We start from the raw sequence: 16,801 nt of genomic DNA on the forward strand, positions 1-16,801 counted from the left end.
TAGTAGGAGACTTCAACACACCACTGTCAGTAAAGGACAGAACATCTAGAAAGAAACCCAGCAAAGATACAGAAGAGCTAAAGAGCACAATCAGCCAATTTGACCTCATAGACATATATAGAACACTCCACCCAACAGCTGCAAAGTACACATTCTTTTCCAGCTCACACGGAATGTTCTCTAGAATGGACCACATCTTAGACCACAAAGAAACCCTCAAAAAAATCCAAAACATTGAGACAATACAAAGTATCTTCTCTGACCACAATGCCATCAGAGTAGAAATTAACAACAGGAAGAGTAAGAAAAAAAAAAAAATCAATTACTTGGAAACTGAATCACACCCTGCTTAAAAACCACAGGGTAATAGAAGAAATCAGAGACGGAATCAAGAAGTTCCTAGAATCAAACAAGAATGAAAATGCATCATACCAAAACCTTTGGGACACAGCAAAGGCAATCCTCAGAGGTCAATTTATAGCACTAGATGCACACATTTAAAAAGAAGAAAGGGACAAAATCAAAACATTAGTTACATAGCTTGAACAAATAGAAAGAGAACAGCAAAAGAAGCCCACAGCCACCAGAAGACAGGAAGTAATAAAGATCAGAGCAGAAATAAATGAAATAGAGAATAGAAAAACAATAGAAAGAATAAACAAAGCCAAAAGCTGGTTCTTGGAAAGGATCAACAAAATCGACAAACCACTGGCCAACTTAACAAAAGAAAAACAGGAGAGAAAGCAAATAACCCAAATAAGAAATGAAATGGGTGACATTACAACAGACCCAACTAAACATTATGAAAAACTATACTCCAACAAATTTGAAAACCTAGAGGAAATGGACAAATTTCTAGAGACATACTACCTACCCAAACTAGCACAAAATGACTTTGAAATCTGAACACACCCATAACAAGAGAAGAGATTGAAAAGGTAATAAAAAAAACTCCCAACCAAAACAAACAAACCAAAAAAAGCCCTGGCCCAGATGGCTTCACCAGAGAATTCTACTAAACGTTCAGAGAAGAGCTTACATCAGTATTACTCGAACTATTTCAGAATATAGAAAAGGAAGCCATACTTCCAAATTCATTGTATGAAGCCATCATAACCCTGATACCAAAACCAGGCAAAGATACCACAAAAAAAGAAAATTACAGACCGGTATCTCTCATGAACATAGATGCAAAAATCCTCAACAAAATTCTAGCCAATAGAATTCAGCATCATGGAAAAAAAAAAAAACAAAAAAACCCCACCATGACCAAGTAGGATTCATACCAGGTATGTAAGGATAGTTCAACATTAGAAAATCGATCAATGTAATCCACCATATAAATAAAAGGAAAGAAAAGAATCACATGATCATCTCAATCGACACAGAAAAGGCATTCGACAAAGTCCAACACCCATTCCTGATAAAAACTCTCATAATAAAGGGCATCTACGTAAAACCAACAGCCAACACTGTTCTTAATGGAGAGAGGCTGAAAACACTCCCCTTGAGTACAGGAACAAGACAAGGATGCCTTTTATCACCAGTCCTATTGTGTTGGAAGTCCAAGCTAGAGCAATAAGGCAAGAAACAGAAATAAAGGGCATCCAAATTGGTAATGAAGAAGTTAAACTGTCCCTATTTGCGAATGGTATGATACCGTACTTAGAAAATCCAAAAGACTCCACAAGAAAACTGCTGGAACTAATAGAAAGATTCAGCAGAGGAGCAGGATGCAACATAAACTTACAAAAACCAGTTGGATTCCTATACACCAACAAAGAGAATGATGAAAAGGAAATCAGGAAAGCAATACCATTTATAATAGCCCCTAAAAAAAAATAAAATACTTGGGAACAAATCTAATCAGGGATGTAAAAGACCTATACAAAGAAAACTACAAAGCACTACTGCAAGAAACCAAACGAGATTTACACAAATGTAAAAACATATCATGCTCATGGATAGGTAGACTCAGCACTGTGAAAATGACAATTCTACCCAAAGCAATTTACAAATACAATGCAATCCCGATCCAAATACCAAAAAAATTATTTAAAGAGATGGAAAAACTTGTCATTAACTGTGTATGGAAAGGGAAGAGGCCCTGGATAAGTGAAGCACTACTGAAGAAGAAGAATAAAGTAGGAGGATTTGCACTACCCATCCTCAGAACCTACTATGCAGCTACAGTAATCAAAACAGCCTGGTACTGGTAAAATGAGAGATATATTGACCAACGGAACAGAATTCAGAACTCAGATGTAAATCCATCCATATATCATCACCTGATCTTCTGCAAGGGTCCAAAGCCCATCAAATGGGGAAAAGACAGTCTTCGTAATAAACGGTGCTGGCAAAACTGGATGTCCATCTGCAAAAAAATGAAAGAGGACCCATATCTCACACCATATGCAAAAACTAACTCAAAATGGGTCAAAGACCTAAATATAAAGCCAAAAAACTATGAAGTTCAAAGAAGAAAAAATAGGGTCAACACTAGAGGCCCTAATACACGGCATTAATGGGATACAAATTGCTACCAAGAACACACAGGCTCCAGAGGATATGCTAAATAACTGGGCTCGTCTAAAAACTAAACATATATGCTCATCAAAAACTTCACCAAAAGAGTAAAAAGAGAACATACAGACTAGGAAAAAAAAAATGGCTATTACAAATCAGACAAAGGTCTAATCTCTGAAATCTACAGGAAAATCCAACACCTCTATAATAAAAAGACACATAATCCAATTACAAAGTGGGCAAAGGAAATGAACAGACACTTCACCAAAGAAGACATTCAAGCGGCCAGCAGACACGAGAAAATGCTCACAATCTCTAGCTATTAGAGAAAGGAAAATCAAAACAACAATGAGATACCATCTCGCCCTGGCGTTACTGGCACAAATCAATAAAGCAGAAGATAACAAATGCTGGAGAGGCTGCGGGGAGATGGGAACTCTTATGCACTCCTGGTGGGAATGCAAAATGATACATCCATTTTGGAAAATGATATGGCACTTCCTTAGGAAGCTAGACATAGAAATACCATATGATCCAGCAATCCCACTCCTGGGAATATATCCTAGAGAAATGAGTCATCACACGGACAGACATACGCACACCCATGTTCACTGCAGCATTGTTCACAATATCAAAAAGATGGAAACAACCTAGATGCCCACCAACAGATGAATGGATAGACAAACCATGGTACGTACACACAATGGAGTATTACACAATGCTAAAGAACAACGATGAATCTGTGAAGCATCACATAACATGGATGCATCTGGAGGACATTACGCTGAGTGAAATAAGTCAAGCACAAAAGGACAAATATTGCATGACGTCACTACTGTGAAAACTCATGAAAAGGTTTACATACAAAAAGCAACAATCCCTGAGGGTTACGAGGGAGGGGAGGGGTGGGGATGGAAAAACACTTAATAGTCAATAGTTAAGCGGTAACTTTGGTGAAGCGTAAGACAGTGCACAATACTGGGGAAGCCAGCATAGCCTGTACAAGGCAGGGCCATGGTAGCTCCATAGTCACATTGAAACTCCCTGAGGACCGAATTGCTGGGCTGAGGGCTGTGGGGACCATGGTCTCAGGGAACATCTAGCTCAATTGGCATAACAGAGTTTATAAAGAAAATTTTTACATTCTACTTTGGTGACGTCTTAAAAGCCTGTGAGCGGCCATCTATGATACTCTACTAGTCCCACACCTTCAGGAGCAAGGAAGAATGAAGAAAACTAAAGACACAAGGGGAAGATTAGTCCAAAGGACTAATGGATCACATCTACCATGGCTTCGACCAGACTGAGTCCAGTACAACTAGATGGTGCACGGCTACCACCGACTGCTCTGACAGGGATCACAATAGACAGTCCTGGACAGAGCTGGAGAAGAATGTAGAACAAAATTCTAACTCAAAAAGAAAGACCACACTTGCTGGCCTGACAGGGACTGCAGAAACCCTGAGAATATGGCCCCCAAACACCCTTTCAGCTCAATAATGAGGCCACTCCTGGGGTTCACCCTTCAGCCAAAGATTGAACAGGCCCATGGAACAAAACAAGACTAAAGGGGTGCACCAGCCCTGGGGCAGGAACTGAAAGGCAGGAGGGTAATAATAGGGAACCCAGGATTGAGAAGGGAGAGTGTTGCCATGTTGTGGGGTTTTTAACCAATGTCATACAACAATGTGTGTACTAACTGTTTGATGAGAAACTAGTTCGTTCTGTAAACTTTCATCTCAAGTTCAATTTAAAAAAAAGAAAAAAGAATCATGTTTCCTTTGCTGGGATTCCCCTCCACCCCCCACCCCCAGCTTTGCATTTGAATCCTGCTTTTGCTTGGAGGTTATATGTAAACCCAATTGTGCCTGCGTATTAAGATTCAGAATGTTGCTGACATAACTCCTATGAACTCCCTACTCGTAAACCCCTTGAAAGTAACTTGCCTGCCTTCCCTTGGGGGGCAGTCTTGGCAGCAGCAGCTTCGACTGGCTCCTTTTCCTTGTACAATGAAATAAAGATGGCTTTCCTGTTCTCCCACCTCAGTCCCTTGTTTATTAGCCAATACTAGTCATGCAGAGTAAGAACCTGGGGTTTCCACCAGGTAACAACCTGCCAGCTTGACCCCCGCCCCCCGAATGAGCCCTGAGCAGCACCATGGACTGAGCCTGAGCCCTGGCCCTGTTGGTACCCAGACACTGGCCTTGACCAGGTTGCTGAACCATGGTCTTTTACTTGTCATGGCCCTAAGGTCAGGGCAGGGCCTGGAGTCGGGTCAGGGCTTTACTTCAGGCTTCTGCAGACCAGGAAGCTCCTCACTCCTACCCAGGTCTCAGGCTTAGTCCCTCCCATGGCCACACCTTAGTCCCACCATCTCAAGGGTCAGAGGTTCAACAGGGAAAGGATGAACCTGCTGTCCTGGGAAACTTCCCCCTTTATCCTGCGAGGGCCACCTGCCCAGTGTGTTCTTCCTGTATGTGTTCCTGGCGTCACAGGTCTTCAGCCTTTTCCTATATGTCTTCCAGAATTTTGGATTTCCCGGCATTGCAGCCCTGCTCCAGGTCCAGAGGATCCCCACATTCCATACAAAAGTGGTGGGAGGCAGTGGGGGTGTAGGCTCGGGGAGGCCGGAGACAAGCATTTATCCCCGAGCACCTTGGCGCTGGCCCTGGGCACATAAGTGCAGAAGCCAAATCCTCCCTCCTTCTGCTGAAATCACTCTAATACTCCCTCACTTTTGTTATCGGAAACATGTCTTTTCTCTCCAGTATTTTCCAATGTCCTCCGTGTGGAAGATCCAGAAATTTCCACCTGCCCCAGTGCAGACTTCACTGAGATTTATTTGTGGACAAGAATCCTTGGGTGGAACCTGGGTGCGTTACTATGTGGGGGCAGCAATGCCCTTCCTAAAACTCTAATTATCAATACAGCCAGCAACCACCTCCACCCAACCACAGGAGATGGGAGCTCCCAACAGCACCCCCCACAACCTCAAGAGATGGGAGGTCTTACCACCCAAACAACCAGGGGAGGTGGGAGTTCCCACCATCCCTACAAGTCAGGAAGACAAAGCTCCCACCACCACCCACCCAATCAGGGGAGACAGGAACTTCCACTGCAGGCATCACTCCCTGGGATATGGCCTGGGAGCCTGGAGCAGAGCCATCACCATCTAGGCTGACACCCCTGCATTGCACACCCATAACACACAAAACACAGCTGCACAGGACACAGTGCAGCTCACCCTCAGCGTGGTGCCTCAGGTGGAAGATTTGGTACACGGCTGTGACCTTCCTTCGGGGTTGTCTAAGGACCCCAAGGAAGCTTGCTGGTGCAGAGGTTAAGAGCTCAGGCTGCTGACCAAAAGGTCAGCAGTTCAAATCCAACAGCCACTTCTTGGAAACACTATGGGGTCATTCTACTCTATCCTATAGGGTTGTTATGAGTTGGAATTGACTCGATGGCACACAAGAAGGAGCCCAAACACCACCTTCACTAAAAGGATGTGGGATGAGAGGTGATTTCACTCCTGGCTACAGTGACCTGGGCCCCAGCCAGAGCCCAAGGGGAGCCTTGGGACCAGGACCAGCTGCAGGTGGTGCCTGGCTCTGCCTCCACCCTTGCCCAAGGGTCTGGGGAAGAGCCTCTTGCTTGAGGTGTGTCTGCAATGCTGCTGGTGACCACATGGGGCACCAGAGCCATGGCTTTGCCCAGGGCTGTACTCAGAACTGCTCAGACTTACCAAGATCCTAGGCCCTAGTGGTGCCCTGCACTGAGGGTGGTCCAAGTCTGAGCCCTGGCTCCATATGGGGCCTCAACCCAGGCTCAGCCTAAACCCCAAGCCAAGACCTGACCCCAGGCCGAGGCCTGACCCCTGTTAGAGCCTCACCTGGCCCCAGGCTGAGACCTGACCCCAGGCTAAGATCCCATCCCAGGCTGAGATTCAGCCACAGTCTGAGTCCTAACCCCAGGTTGTACCCTGACTCCGACACCAGACTTGGCAAGGAAACAACCAACAATACACTTGTGGCTTTTGTCCAACCAGGGGCTGAAATCAGCTATGTCCCTGTTGTAGGGCCTGAGGTCAGCATTTAGACACCACTGGATGCCTTGAGGGACAGGGGCAAGGCCCCCTCCAGTTGTACTCTTTCCTGGTTTGTGCTGGTCCTGGCCTGGGCTCGTCACCCATCCTAACATTGATTCCAGTGGCATCTGGGGGGGATGCCTTTGTCCCTGCCCAGGGGATCCTTGGATCTTGGGGGCCCCTCAGAGAGGGCCTAGCAGTGCTGGGCCGGTACGGGGACCAGCACCTTCTACGAGGGAATCGCATTCCAGGTTGCGGGGGTCTACAGAAGCCCCATGAGGCAGTTTCTCAAACTTTTCACACCGACAAGCCTGTGGAGTTGAGTGCCATCAGTTTTAGAACACCGTAAGTGACAGCCTCTGACACTGATAATGATGCTGACAGTGGCACTGGTAATAGCTCCACATCTGCAGGAAGGAAGGTCTTTCCATCTTCCGGAGGTGCTGGGCTGAGGGCCGGACACAGGCTGGCTCCCTAGGGCTGCGTAACAAACAGTCCCAAATTAGTGGCTGAAACACCTGCCCTTTATTATGTCTCGGGCTTTGTGGATCAGGAATCCAGCCATCAGCTGGGCTGCTGGGGGTCAAAAGTGCTCCCCCCAAGGCCTGGCATCTGGGGCCCTCCCTGCTGGGCACTGGCCAAGGGTCACTTTGGTCCTCCATGGCTCCCTCCCCCGACTTTATTCCTTCACAGGGGGTTCCTTCTCATTGTCTGGGTGCTGCTAAGTTTAAAGCCCTCACTCACAGTGGCCAGCCAAGAGGAATGGCCGTGCGTATCTGTCCATTTTGAGATGATTTAAATTTTTCAGAAACATTGCAAGGACAGTACAAAACTCCTAATCCTGTCGCCCAGTTTCCCCAGCTGTCACATTTGACCACGTGTGCTCCCCATCTGTACCTTGGTCTTGTCTGTGCTCGTGTCTGTTTCTGTATCATCTGTCTATAAACAGACAGTTGCCACGGAGTCACCGTGACTCATGGCGGCCCCATGAGTGTCAGAGTAGAGCTGTGCTCCATACGGTTTTCAGTGGCTGATTTTCTGGAAGGCGATCACAGGCCTTTCTTCCGAGGTGTCTCTGGTTGGACTCAAACCACTAATCTTCTGGTTAGCAGTGAGTGTTGGAACTGTTTGCCCTCCCAGGGACAATATCTATCTCTGCCTGTCTCTTGTTGTTTCTAGACCTACTCAACGGACAAAGCTAAGAAATAACCCAAACCAAACCCAGTGCCGTTGAGTCGATTCCGACTCATAGCGACCCTATAGGACAGAGTAGAACTGCCCCATAGAGATTCCAAGGAGTGCCTGGTGGATTCGAACTGCCGACCTTTTGGTTAGCAACCGTAGCACTTAACTACTATGCCACCAGGGTTTCCAAGCTAAGAAATAGATGTATGTAAATACACAGGTGTACACAGGCATGCGCGCATGCGCTCGCGTGCAAACACACACACACTTAATGTCTACTTGTGTGTCTCTCTAGGAGTCTGTATTTAAAATCCTGCGAGTTCTCACTGGTAAGTCCAGTTCCAACCAGTCCGCTCAGGGCACCCCCCAGCCTTCTCCCGCTACTATTTGTGGCCCCTCGGACAGTGAAAAGCCAGCCCCGTGAGCCTCCAGATACTCACTCACTAGAAATCTGCTGACCTGATGCTTCCTAGGCCCCTGGCCTGCTGTCACCTCCAGGAGAAGGAGAAGGAAGGGATCATAAGTAATCTCGATAGGGTAAAAACTACAGGGAAAAAGAGTACGTGGGGATTTTGTTTCCAGCATCAGGGCAGAGCAGGTACCTTGAATTTCTCTCCTGGTGAAAAACACTAAAAATCCTGAGGGGAAAGTCCTTCAAACCTCACCCACCGCCTTATAAGGGCAGGCAAACCTGCCAAGGAAGAATACAGAAGCACCAGCAGGGTGCACTGCAGAGAAGGGAGGCCACTTATCTGGAGCATTCTGTGGTGTCCTATCCTTGAGTGCTGTCCACAGAAGGGTGCAGGACAATAGGAGGGGTCTACCCAGGGGGTGAGTTGGGGCCCAGGGTGACGAGACCCCTGATCCCAGCGTGTAGTGCCTGCATGGGCTTGCCTGAAAGCAGTCCTGAGTTGGCCTGTCCCTGCCCATCCTTTCTGGAAGATTCTCCCAGGGCTCAGGGGCCAGAATGTACAATTACACGAAAGAACGGAAACCAGGCCTTGGAGGCCTGAGAAGCCTGGAGCATTGAGTCCTCAGATGTTGGGCTGTGAAGGCAGGGGTCGGTGGGCGGGTTTGGGCTGTGAGGGTCCTGGAGGGGTGCACCCCAAGGGCAGGGATATGGGGTCTGGGCCCCACAGGGGTACAGCAGAGACTATGGGTTGGTGGACTTCCCTTGTCTCCATATCATCACGCTAGTCCCCTTTGCTCATCCCCCCATCTCCCTCTCACCTCCCTGCTCTTCCTGAGGGGGCCGTCACTTTGGTGCCACCCTGCCAAGGAGGACACCCTTAGCTACTTGGCCACTTGTCGCAGCCCAGGCGGTGCCTCCAGCCCACGGAGTGGCCCAGTGGCCCCCAGGGGGCATTGCTGCCCCTTGCATGGGATTTGTCATCTTTGGTTTTATTATTGCTTTACCCCGTACCCGGAAACCCTGGTGGTGTAGTGGTTAAGTGCTACAGCTGCTAACCTAAAGTTTGGCAGTTCAAATCCACCAGGCGCTCCTTGGAAACTCTATGGGGCAGTTCTACTCTGTCCTATAGTGTCGCTATGAGTCGGAATCCACTTGCTGGCAACGGGCTACCCTGTACCCGCTGGTGCAGTGGTTAAGTGTTAGGCTGCTAACTAAAAGGCTGGCAGTTTGAATCCACCAGCTACTCCTTGGAAACCCTATGGGGCAGTTCTACTCTGTCCCATAAGGTCACTAAGAGCCGGGATCGACTCAGTGCCAATGGGTTTGGTTTTTTTGGTGGGTTTTCACCCCCCAGCATGTACACTGCTTCACATTCCGTGGAAGTGATATCAGGGGTTAATGCCTGTAATGCAGAAAATTGTGAAGCGTGTAACTGTCTGGCCGAGGGCGAAGAGCAGGACCATGGGGTAGGGGGTAGGGGGCGCCTGGGGCAGTTGGGAAGGACTAGTGGAAAGCAGGGACTAAGGCCCCTTTGCTCCCTCCTTTCCTGGAGGTTTCCCTGTGTCCGGCATCCTCAAGCGTCCTCATGGTTCTTCTGACCAGACCCCAACTGGGACTCCGCTGAGTGGAGATGACTTTGGTGAGTCCTCCTTCTGGAACCCAAGGGCTCCATCTGCTGCTGAGGGGAGGGAGAAGAGAAGGTGGTGAATAGTGGTGAAGTTGTCATTAATTTAAAATTGAAATATATAACCCTGTCATAAAAGTGCACAGCCCAGGTGAGAGTAGAGGCAACTTCCATGTATGACTCGCTACCCCAACTTCTCAAGAAACAGCAGGGAAATAAAGCAAGAAAAGCAGCAGCCACCACAAGTCAAGTGCCCATCACCACCCCCTTCAACACCAAGCAGGAGGATGTTAGCAAGCTGAAGAGCTATAGAGTCAGGAAGGGAAGGAAAGGAAGACCAAGAGATCATAGCCTGGGTGGGGGTGGGAGGAAGTCACTGCTGTGCAAGGGTGCCCAGATCAATGCCAAGGACGGGCAAGCAGTGGGGAGAGGAATGGAGGGGGGTGAGGGCTTTCAAACAAAGGCTCTCCTAAAACAGAGAACGCAACTGTCCCTGTCACTGTGGAGTGCAGTAGCCCAATCAGCCTCCTGGGAGCTGGAAGAGCCATTAGGCTCCGGAGTCCCCTCCCCACTGCCACCCATGCATCAGGCCCCTCTTCTACCTGGGAGGACTATGGGGAGACAACGGCAGAAACTATTGAGGAGGGGACAAATAAACCTTGCACAACAACTTGTGGACGAAAATGTCCAGCTCTGGGGATGGAGAGAAGGCAGAGGTTTCAGTGTGGAGGGAGTTCAGAGCTCCTCCCCCTCATGAGCAGCCCCAGAACTGCCAGTAACCCCACCTGCTGAGGGCTGTACCTCACCCAGTCCACAGCTACCCAGGCTCCAAGTCTATGAACTTGAGATCAGGGGAAGGCCACCTTGGTGGTTTGCTTGGAAGGAAAGAGAGGAAGAGAAGGTAGAAGCTGACAGAAATGTGTGTCAACTTGGCTAGACAATGATTGTTTGTTAAAGACACCCACTTGTGTTGCTTCTGTTGTGCCAGCACTAGATGACTAAGACAGCCACCTTTGGTGGTTTGCTTGGAAGGAAAGACCAAGAGAATGTAGAAGCTGACGTCTTCTTGGGGAGGGACTGACTGGGAGCACCACCACTGTGGACTGAGTGTTCCAGCTCTGAGCCACCCTACTGGGAAACCACAGAGATTCATCTCCATTATCTCCATGGAGCAGGGAGGTAAGATGGCGAGAGCACACCTGAAGCCTTCCCATTCTTTTACTACAAAGCTTTCCCAGTCCCTGCTGGACTTGGAGTTTCTGCCAAATACAAGCAATGGTGGCTGATGCCCTTGCTGTAGAAAGCTTTGAATAAATAGCTTCTATTTGTGCTCATTGAGATTGTCTTTGCTTATTTCTATGAAACCATCTCCCCTTCCCTACGGACAAGTTAGAAAAGACAGAGAAGGGAAAGGAGTGAAGAAGTTCCCCCGGAGGAATCACACCTGCCCAGTCTGAGCAGTTTTGTCCAGGTGGAGGCCAAGTGGCTGGTTGGCAGCAAGGGCCAGCTGGCCTCTGATGTATTCTCCCAGGTGACTTCTGGTAGCTTTTAAAGCTTAAGTTCCTTGGTTGTTTTGGAGGCACTGATGTTGAAAGCCATGGAGGTGCCAGGTATCCTCTTTGGTTGAACCCCACTGAGAGACTGCCCAGGGAGCTTGTACATCTCTGCCCTCCACCACATGAAGTCCTCCTGGCCGACTTGCCAGGTATGCACAGCAGCGGGGACTGGGAGCTGATCTTCACCCTCACATGAAGTTTAGGCTTGGCCTCTAGAGGTCTGAGCAACTCCACTCAGTCCTTACGTTCAAGTCCATTCAGGTTATTTCTGGCACACCTGAAGATAGATTTCTTCTTATAAACTTTAAGAACCTCCTGTGGCCCCTTGCTGGCCCTGGGTCATTCCAGAGGGAGAGGTTGGGGTCACACCATAGAGAAAATTCTGCTGATCACATACCTGCCAAGGTGCCCAGTGTGGATGAAGTTTCTATCGGACGCATCCTGGGGGAAACTGGTTCTTCCTGGGGCTCCTTCCAGCAGTGCAGCTGATGTGATGGGCTGAGGAGGAAGCCATAGAGACATGCTGGACTAGAGAGCTTCACCTTACAGATATTCTTTGGAGTGCAGCCCAGAGGCCTGGGTGAGCTGCACTGGAGCCAAGTTGGATTCCTGATGCAGGAAAAGCAGGGCTGCGGAGACTGAGGCAGAAGCCCTGGAGGTCCTGAACTCTCTCACAGTTACATGGTATTTGCTGTTCTAGATGGATGTCTGGCCAAGGCTGGCCTCCAAATAAGGGCATCCTTCCTTTGGTTTGTGCTGGCTGTGAACTCTCGCTGTTCACAGGGCTGGTCTTCTCCTCTGGGCTAGATAGGGAGATAGCAGTTTGAGCTCTGGTCCATCAGTAATTCCCAGATCTCTTCCCATGTGTAACCCACGGACGCCATTAACTCAGTGTGCCAAGGTCCTCATAGTCAGTGAGTGGCTCCACATAAGGCTTCAGTTCATCATCTTTATGGCCCACATTCATCTGTGGAGCTTTTGTGATTTGCTTTGAAGTACCTCTCTTACTAGGATTGAGGATGAGACATTTCTCGAGCAGACATTCACACTCCATGAACATATATATATACCAAAAAAAAACCAAACCCAGTGCCGTCGAGTCGATTCCGACTTAAGGGAACATATTTTCCATTCAGCATCTGCTCCTGCAGCTACTTGAAGTTCCGTCCATCAAAAGACAGGTGTCCGCTGACAATTGTATATACAATGACTCTCACACTCCACATATCCAATGTGGTTTCAAGGTACTTTTGGCCCTGAAAGAGTTCTGGGCAGAATAATGGCTAGTACTACAAAAGGTATCAAGCTTTTTGCCAAAGGTGAACTCCTTGCTGAAGACAGCATCTGCAACCTTGATGTCACAACAGCATGGATCCAAGAGCAGGTTTTCTGCTTTTAACTCTCTATGCACACTAAACTTCTGGTGACCGTGCTGCACAGCAGACACTGGCAGAATTTAGATTGGGTCACTTTTTCTTTGACATTTCCAGGTGCCACTAGGTAATCAAGTCCTGGGCCCCATTCGATATGCCGTAAAAAGGTAGAGTCGTTTCGTGCTGGATCTCTTCAAATAACTATGTTAGGATGATTCAGAATCTTCATTGTCCTTACTTCATGGGAGATTTTCAAAAGGCTGGAGAAGTTCTGTTCAGAGTTGATCTTGACCCTGATCTGAGCTACAGCCTCTAACCTCAGGGTCCCTATCAATGAGTAAATTTTAATGAAAAAAAACAAAATTTCAAGGGTGAACCCAGATACTGGGCCAAGCTTGAAGTCTGACCGATCCTACCCTCTACCTCCAGGGTCCCTACAAAGGAATGCGCTAGAGCAGATCCTGACCCTGCGCCAAGCTTAGATTACGTCCAGCCTGAGCTACAGCCACTAGCCTAAGAGCTACTTCCAAATACCGAAACAACAGATAAGACAGGAGCCTGGAACGATTTAGAAAAGAATGGGCAGAACCAGTGGAAAGGGAAAAGGAAGAGAGGAATTCATTCCGGCAGGGGGGAGATCTTTAACCAGTTATTAAGAAATAAGAATAAAATGATCATTGATGGGGTCAAACAAGTCTTTCTTAGTGCCGTACCCCCACAAGTTGGTTGGTTGCTTCTCATCAGTGGGAGAACCTAAACAACTCTGCTTTATTCTTCCCAGTTTGGAAGGATTTAGGAACGTGCAGGACCAATATGACAATGAGAAGCCTGACCTCCTATTGGCGCGATGGTCTCAAATCCTATTTTGTGAATTAGTATCACCATATTTTTGAGGAACCTTAGTAAAATGGGTTATGGCAGTGGCTAAATTATGATCAGTCTCGTTGGTTTTGAAAATAGGGAATCCCCTGCCCAAATGATGTATTCAAGTGACAGTGAACCACATTTATGATCATCTGGGGTTTTTTTTGTACATGTTAGTCATATGTACTACATACAGTGTTGCATGTAATTTACTGGTATTATTCTCACATGTTCACTTGCAGATGTTCAATATTACTATTTAATGATCAAAACACTGCCGTACATCGGGCTACGGCCTGGTCTACAATGAAGTCTGTGTCGGTGCTGCTGTTGGTGTGGGGAGTCAGAATGGATGGCAAGTTGGGCACTGTTCAACTCGGATGACATATGGCAGTTGAACTGCGTGTGCACCTGACAGCTGTTAGGGCTCCGACTTCATTGTTACGACGCTAATGCCTACAAATAATGATTGAATTTATAAAGATACTGACAGTAAAAGGCAATGTTAATGAAAACTAGAGAAAAAAGGTATTAAACTTATCTCAGAACTGACTTATGACAGAGACATCAGAATGTAACCCAGTTGTAAGGGGTGGACTATCTGTGCTATGAAATGGAGGAACATGTTTTGGTTGACACGGGATCCACAGCTCACCCTTGAACAATCATACAATCCCAAACTCAAAAGTTTCGAGTTGATTCCGACTCACAGTGACCCTATAGGACAGAGTATAAGTGCCCCATAAAGTTTCCAAGGAGTGGCTGGTGGATTCAAACTGCAGACCTTTTGATTAGCAGCTGAGCTCTTAACCACTGCACCACCAAGGCTCCCTTGAACAATCATAAAAACCCACCAAAACCAAACTCTTTGGGTCAAGTTGATTTCAACTCATAGCAACCCTATAGGACAGGGTAGACTGTCCCATAGTGGATTTATACTGCCAACCTTTTGGTTAGCAGCTGAGCTCTTAACCACTGTACCACCAGGGCTCCTGAACAATCATACCAAAAAAAAAAAAAAAAAAACCCCAAAACCAAGCCTGTTTCTGTCGAGTCGATTCCTACTAATAGCGACCCTATAGAACAGAGTAGAAGTGCCCCGTAGAAACTCCAAGGAGAGCCCGGTGGGTTTGAGCTGCCAACGTTTTGGTTAGCAGCTGTAGCACTTAACCACTACACCACCAGGGTTTCTCCTGAACCATCATAAAAAAAAAAATATAGATGGTATTAAATAACACTAACACACAGCTGCCTTGTCCCAAAGGGGCAGCAAGCCTAATAGATGGGATAAAGGCTACTCTAAACTTTAAGGACCCTCGGTGGAGCACACTGTTAATTGCTAGGCTGCTAACTGAAAGGTTGGTGGTTTGGTTCTGCCCAGAGGCTAGTGTGGGGGAAGACCTGGTAATCTGCTCCCATAAAGATTGTTGTTGTTAGGTGCTGTCATGGCAACCCCACGTATAATGGAATGGAACACTGCCCAGTACTGTGTGAATCTCGTGATCGCTGCTCTTTAAGCCTGTTGTTGCAGCCACTGTGTGAATTCACCTTTTGAGCGTCTTCCTCTTATTCGCTGACCTACTTTACCAAGCATGATGTCCTTCTCCAGGGACAGTTTCCTCTTGATAGCATGTGCAAAGTTCCTGAAACAAAGTCTCCCTTGCTTCTAAGGAGCATTCTGGCTGTGCTTCGGAGACAGATTTGTTCTTCCTTTTGGCAGTCCATGGTGTCTTAATATTCTTCACCAACACCGTAATTCAAAGGCAACAATTCTTTGGCCTTCCTTATTCACCGTGCAGCTTTTACATGTATACGAGCAGGTTGAAAATATCATGGCTTAGGTGAGGCGCTCTTTAATCCTCTAAGTGACATCTTGGCTTACAGTCTAGGAAACCCCAAGAGCTCGGCTGTTAACCAAAAGATCGCCAGTTTGAATCCATCAGCTGCTTCTTGGAAATCCTATGGGGCCGTTCTACTCTGTCCTATAGGGTCACTATGAGTCGGAATGAACTCCACAGCAAAGTGTGTGTGTGTGGCTTTTTTTTTTTTTTTTTAATTTCCTATAGGCTCGCTTTGAGTCACAATGGACTCCAGGGTCCACAAAAATAACCACCACATGGTAGGAGGAAAACATCTCACCTTCCAAAATGTGTGACTTATACACTCTCCGCTTTTACTTAAATTGTTTGCAAAGTTATCGAAAGTAGCTCTTGTCCTCACGACCCCAAAGACTTTGAAATGGTTCAAATACGGGAGAATCAAGTTCTGTTGAAAGACAGAATCTGAGAGCCCAGATGGGGGATTGGAGGGCGGGAAGCTCAGTCAGAGCCTGCCCCACTCCTTGCTCCGCCCCTCACCGTCCGAACCCCCGCCCCACCCTCGTCTTCCTGGGCCCACCCCGCCCCCTTCACAGCCTGCCCCGCCCCCTGCACAGTCCCGCCCCGCCCCCTTACACACCCTCGCCTGTTGCGTCATTTCCTGTCGACGCGGAGAGGCTCGCTCGGAGCGACAATCTCACGAAGGTGCGTGCGCGTCGTCTTTCTGTTCAAAGGCGCGATCGTGTCCCCCCACAGCGCCGCGTTCTCCCCGCTCGGGGCCTGGGGGTCCCTGCGGACGGTCAGGGCTCGGCACCCGCCCGGCTGCCGTCCCGGTTAAAGCAGCTCCGAGCGGCTCTGTCCGGCCTTCCCGCCTCGGGCCAGTGGATCCGCCCGCCCCCTTTCCTGTCGGAGCCCTCCGCCGACCCCTCCCCACCTCGCGCCCAGCAAGGCCCCGCGGGGACTGGTCGCCTGCGCCCCTCGCCCGGTCCCCTGGGCTCGTCGGGCGGCCCCGACCGCGCCCCGTGGCCCCTGGACGGAGCCAGAAAGCTGTGTTCATTCTGTCATTTTCAGTCAGGAAATCTCTTTCTGCCTTTCATTCCTGAAGCTCTCATTCCTTTAACGTTCTATTGGTGTTAATTTTAATGTGAAATCTGGGTTTTCTTTTATTCCTTTCTTGGTTTGCAGATTTGAATACTCGGTTTCTTTCTTTTCAAATCACTACTCCGCCCTTTTTTTTTGCAGGTCCCTGGGTTGTCCAAAGGGTTTGCACAGGTGTACTAACCTGAGAAAAGGTTGGCGGTTTTAATCCACTCAGTGGCATCGCGAAAGAGAGGCCTGTGATTTTGTAAAGATTACAGCC

At 48.0% G+C, this 16,801-nt stretch overlaps 1 protein-coding gene across 13 annotated transcripts in view; it reads left to right on the plus strand.

The window, feature by feature from the left end:
- LOC126082770 (zinc finger protein 699-like) overlaps nucleotides 1-16,801 on the plus strand; it is a 199,083-nt gene that overhangs the window by 139,186 nt on the left and 43,096 nt on the right. For 6 of the 13 annotated variants that reach the window (XM_049895706.1, XM_049895716.1, XM_049895721.1 and 3 more), the window contains exon 1: nucleotides 16,118-16,146. The exons of 6 other annotated variants lie outside the window; for them this stretch is intronic. The gene's annotated coding sequence lies outside the window, so the exon portion shown is untranslated. Of the gene's footprint in view, nucleotides 1-16,099; nucleotides 16,147-16,801 lie in introns of those variants that run through there. One more of the 13 variants, XM_049895708.1, reaches the window with a different exon arrangement.

The sequence above is a fragment of the Elephas maximus genome, chromosome 9 (assembly GCF_024166365.1).
Source record: "Elephas maximus indicus isolate mEleMax1 chromosome 9, mEleMax1 primary haplotype, whole genome shotgun sequence".
In the NCBI taxonomy this organism is placed as follows: Eukaryota; Metazoa; Chordata; class Mammalia; order Proboscidea; family Elephantidae; genus Elephas; species Elephas maximus.